Below are 10,356 nucleotides of genomic sequence, written 5' to 3'. Positions count from 1 at the left end.
AATCGTTCCATGCCAGAGCTGGGCTTGCCACCTATGGGAGTTCGATCCGGCCGAGCACAAGACCTTGCAATGGTTCTTCAGAACTACGCACGAAGATATATGGAAGGTGCTATTCAAGGCCAACGAGACATGGCCGAAGACGACCGAGGACCGTGGGCACGAACTGGCCCATCCCGCAAGTTCGGTAAGTTTTCCGTGGTTCAAGGTATATCCCTTACTTGCTTACTCAAGGAGGATGTTCGAACTTCCCTATTTGTTTTTTCAAGGTTGGACGAAGAAGGCGGAGCGGATTCAGTGTCCGGCTCCGCTGCCCGAGGAACCAGCTATCCTGCTTCTGACAAAGATGCAGGGTCCGGTGCCCTACAAGGCGCCGGAGAAGAAGGCCAAGAAGAAGGCCAAGGGGACCAGAGGTGGCTTCTGTCCCAAGGGTACTTTGGACATGGTGTCCAAAGACGTCGAAACTCACTCCTCTGCTACCAAAGATGACGAGGAGGACGAAGAGGAAGAAGAAATAAACTCCCCCCTCCACGAGGGGAAAAGAAGAGGGCGGCCTCCACAAATCTGGAGGCGGAGGCGTCCAAGAAGGGGAAGGTCTCCCTCGCAGATAGCTCCGCGTGGGACGTCGATAGCAGCCCAGAATGGCGCCCCCGAGATAAGACCCTGGCCGAATCGTGAGTATCCGAAGACCCTGACGCATTCATATATCAGCCTCTTTGCTTCATAATTTTAACATGTCGAATCATGCACTTGCAGTCCGGCTCGTTCCGCCCTCGAGCGATCCTCATTTCTGGGGAACTCGCTGGACTCGAAGATGATGGACAGCGGGTCCCTTTCGCCGGCCTCCTCTCCCAGGGCTATGGATGACACTGAGGAGTTGTCCCGAAGGATCCTAGGCCAGGGAGAGACGCAGGAGGCCGTCAGGACGGTGCCAGAGGGCGAGACCTCGGCCGTCGGACACATGGGGGAGAAGATCCCCATGGAGACTGGCGATGGGGGCCATGTCCAATTCGGCCCCCAGCCGAATACGGTCCCGGAGACCTATACGGCTCCGGATTCCAGCAAGCAGCCTCCCTCGTCGGAAGGAGGTGTGCCCATTCCACCGGTGACCTCTGCCCATCCAGAGGCACCAGATACTTTACTGGAAGCACTGCGACACGCTTTCATCGTTGAGGAACACCATACCCTCATGGGTGCGGTGATTGATAAGATTCAGTCCACAAAGAGCGGACTGACCGAAGCTTGCATGAGCCTTCTAACGCGCTTTGAGGTAAGAAATACAATTATGTAAAAAGAAAGTCACAGTGTGGACAGTAGCCCCTGAGACTCTGTCCGGGGTTTGGAAAGAAGAGCCGAACAGATGATCAAATAGTTATTCGCATGAGACTAACCATATATGTCTATGTGAATAAGCAGGCGTCGCTGTTGGCCGCGACATCTCAGGCTGGAGTAGACCGAGGAAGAGCTCTGACGTGCGAAAAAGCAGCTGGAGGACAATCAAGGTATTCAATCATTTTGTGCATGTCTGGAAAGTATGAATGTTTTTGCACTGACCACAGTGCCGTGATATTTTCATAGGGGCGGCGACCGAGGTGGAGGCCCTCAAGAAGGCGTTGGCCGAGGCCGAGGAGAGAGCGGTAAATGAAAAGGCCGCCCGAGAAAAGTATGAGGCCAGGGTTGGTGAGGTCCAGCAGGAGCTCCAGGACGCCATGAAGAAATATGAGTCCTTGCAGCGCCAGAATGTGGACCAAGAGTCCGAACTCGCTAAGGCCCGCCAAAGCACACAAGAGTCCTGGTCCGAAGCCCAAGGCGCCCTCAGGGAGATCCAAGAGGCCAAGAAGATCGCGGCGGGTAAGGCTTTTATTATGCAAAGCAAGTATGTGAGGAAGAGGTATCTCTTACTGACCCGGATTTGGAGTTCTCCAGGGGCGTTTGCGTATTTGTCGTGCAGTGTTTCTAACACTGCGGAATTCTTCCAAGCCGAAGAGGGGATCTCAACAGAGAAGCTGTTTTGGTCGCAATACCTTGCACCAGAACATCCAGTGCCCTTTAGCGACCAGCTAAAACGGCTGGTCGAGCTGCATAGGGTGGATGAACTAGCCATGAAGGATTTAATAATCCGGATGTGGCCTGCAAAAGCTATACCCGGTAGCTACTTCGGACACGTGAAGCGACTGGTCAATGCCTGCCCTCGGCTTGACGCCATCAAGCAGTCAGTCTACATAGAAGGTGCGCGGATGGCCTTCGCCCGTGTCATGATACAATGGGAAAAGATGGACGCCGTCAAGCTCGCGACCGAAGGACCGCCCATGGGCAAGGAGCACCGCACGCCAGAGCGGTATTTTGAAGATGTTCTGAAGGGATCCCGCCTTGTGGCGGAGCAATGTGCCAAGGACATTATTTTTGAATGAATACATTCATGTTATCCCGTCCTGTATGATGAAAACAAGGCTGATATTTAATATAATGCTTTGCTGTTTATTATTTAAAATTTTACCTCCTATGCGGTCGTTTTATCAAGTCTCAGAGTTGGCCAGTCGTCGATTTCAGCCCCACGTAGGTAGTACGGGGGTGTTCGTGATGAATCTAAACACTCTTTATCCAAGAATTTGGTCATTTAAGGAGGTGTTTAGCGCAACGAACCAGGCAATCCGACAATGTGGCTTTGAAACCTCCGAAGAGCTAACCGGTTCACGCCACATCATAACAGTGAGTTTTCAGCTTTCTCTACTGAGGTGCTCATCCGGATAAACCAGGACACAATCGCAGTAGTTCTCCCTTTACTACCCTAGCCGATATAGCGGAACGTAAGGTAGTAAGTACATGAGCCGGGCAACCCAACTATTGACCAAAGACATGATTCGGAGCCAATGCATATATTGCTAAATTCGGGGTGCCGAACTATACTGTAAAAAGTGTTCGGACTACGTTGCCGTATTATGGGTCACAATGAAGCCCCTGGCGGATTAAAGCGTACCAAAGTGTATGGGTGCGATTTGATAAGATTATCAAAAGAGCAAACTGGTGCCGCAGAAGTTGGGCTGCAAACTGTTTCCATTATAGTTTGATTAATACGTCAAAGCGTATTTGTACAAGTAGTGCAATAAGCAACATGGCTATTTAATATGCCACAACCAAGGGAGAGCTACGTGCGGGTCCTGAAAACAAGTAGAGTGATCGTTAAAGACACCACCTAGAAATTCCCTTATACGTTAGTGCTTTTTGCTGTCTTGGTGTATCTATCCTTTCGAAAGGACCTGTGATTAGGCCGTCAGGAAGGGCCTGTGGAAAAGAAACCTGAAAAGGGAAAAAAGTAAAAGTAAAAGTATGTGTGTCCAGGGGAGGTCGAGCCGTATTATGATTCGCAATCTAGTTATGCCTCCGTCTATGCCCATGGTATTTTGAGTGCGTATTTATGTACGTGTGGTACGAACGCCGCCACTTGGTAGGGATTGGGACGGAGGCCGAATTGCTAGTCGAGCTCTTGACGAGCTGGGTTGTCCTGCTGCATAGTAGTCCAGACTCTTTTGACAGTGTCCAGGAGCTCGGCCACCGAATTGAGGTTCTGCTTGAAGAGGCCGCTCTGTACTTCTCCTGCTAAAGAAGTGGTGTGTTCCTCGGTACGGAGGGAGGGTTCCGTGTTTCCATGGACTAGTATGACGCCGCGTGGTCCAGGAATCTTGAGCTTGAGATAAGCATAGTGTGGCACCGCGTTGAATCCAGCAAATGCGGTTCGTCCCAGAAGTGTGTGATAGCCACTGCGGAAGGGGACGATCTCAAAGATCAACTATTCGCTTCGGAAGTTGTCCGGGGATCCAAAGACAACCTCTAGTCTGATTGAGCCCGTACAGCGGGCCTCTACGCCTGGTATGACCCCTTTAAAGGTAGTCTTTGTGGGCTTGATCCTTGAGGGATTAACACCCAATTTGCGCACCGTATCCTGATAGAGTAGGTTCAGGCTGCTGCCACCATCCATGAGGACTCGCATGAGATGGAATCCATCAATGATTGGGTCAAGGACCAGTGCAGCTGAACCGCCATGACGGATACTAGTCGGATGGTCCCTGTGATCGAAAGTGATCGGGCAGGAAGACCATGGGTTGAACTTTGGGGCGACTAGCTCCATCGCGTAGACGTCTCTGAGCGCGCGTTTGCGCTCCCTCTTGGGGATATGGGTAGCGTATATCATGTTCACTATTTTAACTTGGGGGAGGGGACTTCTTCTGTCCCCCCGTGTTCGGCGGACGGGACTCCTCGTCTCCGTCTTCGCTTTGCGACCCCTTCTCCTTGTTCTCGGCATTTAGTTTGCCGGCCTGTTTAAAAACCCAGCAATCTCTGTTGGTATGATTGGCTGGTTTATCTGGGGTGCCATGGATCTGGGATGGACTATCGAGTATGCGGTCCAAGGTGGATGGGCTCGGATTGTTTCTTTTATATGTCTTCTTCTGCTGGCCCGATTTGGAGCCACTGAAACCGGCGTTGACCGCCGTGTCATCGGCATTGTCACCGTTGCTTCGACGCTTGTGCCTGTTATGTTGGGGCTTGCCGTTGCTGTTTTTGGTCTCAGAGGTGCCAGCCTCGCTTGAAGTGTTTTTGCTACCGGCTAGGTAACTATCCTCGCCCGTGCAAAAACGGGTCATGAGTGCCGTGAGGGCTGCCATGGATTTCGGCTTTTTTGGCCGAGGTGACGGGCGAGCCCTTCGTCACAGATGCTATGCTTAAAGGCCGCTAGGGCTTCGGCATCCGAACATACGACAATCTGGTTCTTTTTAGTTAGGAACTTGGTCTAGAATTTCCAGGCTGACTCTATGGCTGTTGAACTATGTGACTTAAGTCATCAGCATCCGGAGGTCGTACGTATGTACCTTGGAAGTTGTCGCGGAAGGCGTCTTCCAAGTCCTCTCGGCTGCCAATAGAGTTTTCAGGCAGACTGTTTAACTAGTGCCGAGCTGGCCCTTTGAGTTTTAGCGGGAGGTATTTGGTGGCATGAAAGTCATCACCGTGGGCCATATGAATATGGAGAAGAAAATCTTCAATCCATACCGCAGGATCTGTTGTTCCATCGTATGATTCGATGTTCACGGGCTTAAAACCTTCGGGGAATTCATGCCCCATTACTTCATCACTGAATTAAAGAGCGTGGGCGGCGCCTCTATATCGGGCCATATCACAACGTAGGTCGGATGGACTCCGTCTGTGGCATTCGGCCCCCGGCGTGATTAAGCTTGTCACGTCCGAATAGATAGCCGTCGTCGCGTGTCAGGGCACGCCCTTGCGATCCGTAGATCGATCTGGTATGTCCTGCTCTACTGTCCAGGTCCTGCCAAAGGTGATATGTATATAACCAAGTTGTTTTATCCCTGCCTTTATAGCAAGGTAGTACGGGCTGGTGTTCGGCTTGGGTTGTCGCTTTGTCCTGGCCACATGGTGGTCGGTTAGCCGCATTGTGCGCTGATGGCACGAGCTCCAATGCCTCGTCATCGAATTGAGGTAGTAATTTACGCTTTGGGTAACTTTTGGGTTGTCGCTCGAGGCCGTATTCCTCGGCTGCCAGGACGTTAGTCCATCTATCATTGAGCATATCTTGATCAGCTTGCTGTTGTTGCTGCTTCTTTTTCAGGCTCCTTGCAGTGGCTATTAGCCGGCGCTTAAAGCGCTCCTGCTCGAGAGGTTCCTCAGGCACGATAAAATCCTCGTTGCCAAGGCTCACCTCATCCTCGGAGAGTGGAAGATAGTTACTATCCTCCGAGTCTTCGTGCACGACCTGTTCATCAGGGCTGACTCGCCCATCTTCCCATTCATCCTATTCGGAAGTTGGCTCAACGGGGTCTTCATTGTCTCCGGCATCGCCTAGAGTATTGTTTTCTCTTGTGCCGGTATAGCTGTCTTTTTCACGACGTGACTTAGAGCGGGGCTGCTATCATCGGTGCTTTGGTTGTATCTCAGGAGGTTTATCTTCCGCTGGGTATTCTTTGTCATCGCCGTTAACTTCTTCGGGTGTGTCCACCATGTATACGTCATAGGAGGAGGTGGCCTTCCAGCGCCCGGTAAAGGGCGGGTTTTGGGCCTGCTCCTCTTTGGCATCGTCGTCCATACCGTCGATGTCTCCGGAGTCGTAGTTGAGCATGTCAGTTAGATCTTCGACAGTGGCTATTGAGTGGGAGGTGGGTGGGAAGCGAAATTCCCCATCATTAGCCCCTAGTTCAAACTGGATATAATTCGGCTGCGGGTCCCCTGCTAAAGAGAGGGTTTTTAATGAGTTTAGCACGTCACCTAAAGGTGAGTGCCGGAAGATGCCCGCGGACCTGAATTCAACGATCGACGCCTAGTATGGCTCGGCGGACGCGGATGCATGTAGTTCGGAACTAGTGACCGAAGATGAATGCAGGGGTCCGGTGACGCAGACCCCGCTCGAAGTTGGGTCTGTGTGCGGCTCGAACGCCGATGAGTTTGCGGCTTCCGTGGCGGGGTTAAGCTTCCCGTCTTCGGATGGCACAAGCTGCTCCGGATCTAGGGCCAGAGCGCTTGCAGGCGCAATCTCCTGGGTATGGTCTGATGACAGATTTAGGTCATGTTCATCATGGTGGCAGGGAGCGGCTTCCATGGTCTCAAATCCGTCGAAGATCAAGTCTCCTCGGATATCAGCGACGTAGTTCAAGCTTCCAAACCTGACCTGACGGCCAGGGGCATAGCTGTTAATCTTCTCTAGATGGCCAAGCGAGTTCGCCCGCAGTGTGTCACCGCCGAATACAAATATCTGGCTAGGGAGAAAGACATCCCCCGAGCAGCATTGTTGTAGATGATGGATGGAGCCATCGATCCTTCTGATGACGACACAGTGGAACTCTCAATGAAAGCACTAATGTCGGTGTCAAAACCGGCGGATCTCGGGTAGGGGGTCCCTAACTGTGCATCTAGGGTCGGTGGTAATAGGAGAAAGGGGACACGATGTTTACCCAGGTTCAGGCCCTCTCTATGGAGGTAATACCCTACTTCCTGCTTGATTGATCTTGATGAATATGAGTATTTCAATAGTTGATCTACCACGAGATCATAATGGCTAAAACCCTAGAAGTCTAGCCTATGTGATTATGATTGTCGCTCTACGGACTAAGCCCTCCGGTTTATATAGACACCGGAGGGAACTAGGGTTATATAAAGTTGGTTACAGAGAAAGGAATCTTCATATTCGAATGCCAAACTTGCCATCCACGCCAAGGAGAGTCCCATCTGGACACGGGTGAGAGTCTTCGGTCTTGTATCTTCATAGCCCATCAGTCCGGCCCATGTCCAACAGGCCGGACGCCCGAGGACCCCTTAGTCCAGGACTACCTCACCGGTCCACCCACCTATCAAATTATTAAAGTAGCGAACGCGAATCAAACCAACATGATGAAAGTGACTAGATGGAATTCCCATGTGCCCTCAAGAAAGCTTTGCTTATTATAAGAGACCGTTTTGGCCTATCCTTTGCCACAAAAAGATTGGGCTACCTTGCTACACTTTATTTACCATTACTGTTACTTGTCCCTTACAAATTATCTTGCTATCAAACTACCTGTTACCGACTATTTCAGTGCTTGCAGAAAATACCTTGAAAACCACATGGCATTTCCTTCTGCTCATCGTTGGGTTCGACACTCTTACTTATTGAAAGGACTATGATTGATCCCCTATACTTTTGGGTCATCAAGACTCTTTTCTGGCGCTGTTGCCGGGGAGTGAAGCGCTCTTGGTAAGTGGATATTGGTAAGGAAAAATTATTACTACATGTTGAAATTTATTGTCACTTGTTACTACGGAAAACCATCCTTTGAGGGGTTTGTTCGGGGTATGTTCACCTCGACTGGAAACACAAATATTTGCCCCTCAACCTACTGCACCTACTGAAAATATTGGTTATGAAATTCCTTCAGGTCTGATAGAACAACTGCTAGCTAATCCTTATGTAGGAGATGGAACAGAACATCTTGATATGCATCTGATACATGTGGATGAAATTTGTGGATTATTTAAGCTTGCAGGTTTACATGGAGATGAAGTTAAGAATAAGGTTTTCCCTTTATCTTTGAAGGGAAAAGCATTGACATGGTATAGGCTATGCGATGATATTGGTTCTTGGAATTGGAATCGATTGAAATTGGAATTTCACCAAAAAAATTATCCTATGCATCTAGTTCATCATGATCGGAATTATATATATAATTTTTGGCCTCGTGAAGGAGAAAGCATCGCTCTAGCTTGGGGGAGGCTTAAGTCATTGTTATATTCATGCCCCAATCATCAGCTCCCGAGAGAAATTATTATTCAGAATTTTTATGCTCGACTTTCTCGTGATGATCAATCCATGCTTGATACTTCTTGTATTTGTTCTTTTATGAAGAAGACGATTGAGTTCAAGTGGGATCTTTTAGAAATAATTAAATAGAACTCTAAAGTTTGGGAACTCAATGAAGGTAAAGAGTCGGGTATTAAGCTTAAGTATGATTATGTTAAATCTTTTATGAATACCGATCCTTTTGTGAATCATTTGATACTCATGTTCATCTCCCTAAGTAGAAGTGGTTTAAATATCGTCCCCCTATTAAAGAAGAAATTAAAGAATCGGCTAAAGCTAAAGATGAAACTATCATTTACAATGTTGATCCAGTTGTGCCTACTGCTTATATTCAAAAACCACCTTTCCCTGTTAGGATAAAGGAACATGTTAATGTATCAATTATGGTTCGCAAAAGTAATATTAAAGCACCTAAACCCTCTGAGAAAATCAAAGTAGAACCTAGTGTTGCTATGGTTAAAGATCTCATGGTAGAAAATATTGATGGTCACATGTTATTTATTTCTGTGATGAAGCTACTAGAGTTGCTAAACTCGATGAAGAAGATAAACATAGAACTATTGCTGGCATGCCTGTTGTCTCAGTTAAAATAGGAGATCACTGTTATCATGGTTTATGTGACTTAGGTGCGAGCATGAGCGCTATTCCTTTTACCTTATACCAAGAAATTATGAATAATATAACACCCGCTGAAATAGAAGACATAAATGTTACTATTAAACTTGCTAATAGAGGCACCATCACACCACTTGGGATTGTTAGAGATGTTGAAGTCTTGGGCGGGAAAATAAAATACCATACTGATTTTCTAGTTCTTGGTTCCCCACAGGATGACCTTTGTCCCATTATCTTTGCTAGACCTTTCTTGAACACTGCAAGCCACTATAGATGTTAGCTTTGGTGATGAGTCTCATGAGTTCAATTTCTCTAAGTTTAGTAGACAACCTCATAAGAAAGAATTACCTATTAAGGATGAAATAATTGGTCTTGCTTCTATTGCTATGCCTCCTACTGATCCACTAGAACAATATTTGCTAGACCATGAAAATGATATGCACTTGCATGAAAGAAATGAAATAGATAAAAATTTCTTTGAACAACAACCGCTCCTTAAACAGAATTTGCCTATTGAAACTCTAGGAGGTCCTCCTCCACCAAAAGGTGATCCTGTGTTTGAATTAAAACAATTGCCAGACACTTTAAAGTATCCTTATCTTGATGAGAAAAGGATATATCTTGTTATTATTAGTGCTAACCTTTCAGAACATGAAGAAGAAAGATTATTGAAAATTTTGAAGAAGCACCGACCTGCTATTGGACATACTCTTGACGATCTTAAGGGCATTATGCCCACTCTATGTCAGCACAAGATTAATATGGAACCTGGTGCTAAACCCGTTGTTGATCACCAACGACGTCTGAATCCTAAGATGAAAGAAGTGGTAAGAACTGAAATGCTAAGGCTTCAGGAAGCAGGTATAATCTATCCCATAGCTGATAGTAGATGGGCAAGTCTTGTCTATTGTGCCCCTAAGAAGGGACGTATTACTATTGTTCCTAATGATAAAAATGAACTCATTCCACAATGAATTGTTACTGGGTATAGAATGGTAATTGATTTTATAAAATTAAATGAAGCTACTAGAAAAGATCATTACCATTTTTCTTTCATTGATCAAATGCTAGAAAGATTATCTAAGCATACACACTTTTGTTTTCTTGATAGATATTCTGGTTTTTCTCAAACAACCGTTTCACAACCTGATCAAGAGAGAACCACCTTTACTTGTCCTTTTGGAACTTATGCTTATACATGCATGCCTTTTGGTTTATGCAATGCACCTTCTACCTTTTAAATATGTATGACTGGTATATTCTCTGATTTTTGTGAAAATATTGTTGAGGTTTTCATGGATGATTTTTTTTCATTTACGGAACTTCTTTTGATGATTGCTTAAGAAACCTTGATCGAGTTCTACAGATATGTGAACAAACTAATCTTGTCTTGAATTGGGAGAAGT

This window comes from Triticum urartu, chromosome 5 (assembly GCF_003073215.2).
Source record: "Triticum urartu cultivar G1812 chromosome 5, Tu2.1, whole genome shotgun sequence".
Classification (NCBI taxonomy): Eukaryota; Viridiplantae; Streptophyta; class Magnoliopsida; order Poales; family Poaceae; genus Triticum; species Triticum urartu.
This window is presented reverse-complemented; position numbering follows the sequence as displayed.